This window comes from Mizuhopecten yessoensis, unplaced genomic scaffold (genome assembly GCF_002113885.1).
Source record: "Mizuhopecten yessoensis strain PY_sf001 unplaced genomic scaffold, ASM211388v2 scaffold917, whole genome shotgun sequence".
Taxonomy (NCBI): Eukaryota; Metazoa; Mollusca; class Bivalvia; order Pectinida; family Pectinidae; genus Mizuhopecten; species Mizuhopecten yessoensis.
In genome coordinates, this window is record NW_018403786.1 from 980109 (window position 1) to 982139 (window position 2031).

Below are 2031 nucleotides of genomic sequence, written 5' to 3' on the forward strand. Positions count from 1 at the left end.
GTTTGATCGAGTCATGTTAACAGTACAAGCACCTTGAGGTAACTTTTGATCTAAACTGTAATACTGATGTGTATAACAAGAGGCCCAATGGTTACCTGAGTTATATCATAGGTACTGGTAGCTGTATTTAATTGTTTAGATGTGTTGTGGTAATCAGCATGTATTTAACTAAGTGAAATGCAATACTTGTCATGTCGTCAAAGGCCTCGCCCTAGCCCCTGGGGATGGGGCAGGAATCCCAATTTTACAATGTAATACCCTCATCCACCAAAGATGATTCTGACAAAGTTTGAATAATTTTCTGCTGAAAATGGATAAAATATACCCAAAAGTGTTATTTCCTATAAACTATAGTAAACTTTACCCCCTCCCCAAGGGAGAATGGATAGCTTGGGGGTCCTGAAATTTACAATTCAAATAAAGCCCCTGACGATCTTTCCATCCATGCTGATGCAGAGAAAATAACTGTAGTACCTCCGAGTCTGGAGAAGAAGATTTTTGAAATATTGGTTATTTTTCCCTTTGGGGCCCAACCCTGGCCCCAGAGGTTGGAGTAGGAATCCCAATTTTACGATTCTGTAGCCTCATCTACCAAGGATGATTCTGACCAAGTTTGAAACAATTCCATCCACTGGTTCTTGAGAAGAAGTTGAAAATGTAAAATGTTTACGCACGACGACGGTTGGAAAGTGATTGGAATAGCTCAAGTTGCTCAAGTGACCTAAAAAGACAACCTTCAAAGTGAGTTTGTCATTTCACATATTAACTTTAGTACAGTAATTTGAACGAAACAGAACCCATCATTGCAATATGAGAAAGATCTGTTTAGTTCTTCCTTTGGCCATTTTGTTTCTACGATCACTCTCAAAATAAAACATGCACAACTGGGGATCAAGGGGAACCTTCATATCAAGTTTGAGAAAGATCCCTGAAGTACGTCCTGAGAAATAGCACTAACAATCCTTCAATGTCAAAAATCAAAGATGGCCGCCTATCGGCCATTTTGTTTATCTGATCAGTCTTAAAAAGTAGTCTTGTAATTCTCTGTTCGGCGTAGTTTGCGCAGATAACAAGAGTCTGGTTGAACGAGACTATCTCAAAAGTAAACATGAACAATAAAGGACGATGGGGAACCAACATAGCCAAACTCAGAAAGTTCCCTTCAGTACTTCCTGGGAAATAGCACTAACAATCCACAGGGGTTCGTTACAAATGTCTGAAATACACATGCTTTACTGATATGGGTCTGCGTGCTGTGACCCATATCAGTAATTTCCAGTACAAATACAGATACACTGAGATACAGTATAGCATATATGAGTTTTTCAGACACTTGTAACGAACACCTGTGAACAAACCTTCACTGTCAAAATCCAAGATGGCTGCATGTCGGACATTTTGTTTATCTGATCAGTCTCAAAAGTAAACATGCACAACTAGGGATCAATGGAAACCTACATATACCACTGGAGAAAGTTCCCTTGGTGCTTCCTGATAAATAGCGATAACAAACCTTCAATGCCACAATCCAAACCAAGGGGAACCTAATGTAAAATTTAGGAAAGTTCCCCTTGGTGCTTCCTGAGAAATAGCGATAACATACCTTCACTGGTAAAATCCAATATGGCCGCCTGTCAGCCATTTTGTTTACCTTAACAGCCTCAAAAGTAATCCTATGGGGCAATGGGGCAATTTTAATAGCCCACCATCAGATGATGGTGGGCTAAAAATAAAGCCACAGTCTCAGAATGTTACTGCTCTTTTATTTCAGCGGAGGTATGAGGATGGGAGGTCAAGCAGTCTCTGATTATTACCAATCATTTCAATATGAGTCCGCTAGATAATCACTACTTAAATGAAATTACTGAGGCATTTCCAAACGTCATAGATTATAGGTGCTTATACACTCTCTATTTAAGATCAGAAGAACAATGACAGGTTAAATCTTTGCTATCTCACTGACAAAGCATTGGTGCATTGGAGCAATCAGTGCGAGTCTTTTACAACTACAAAAAACATACAAGCCTTACA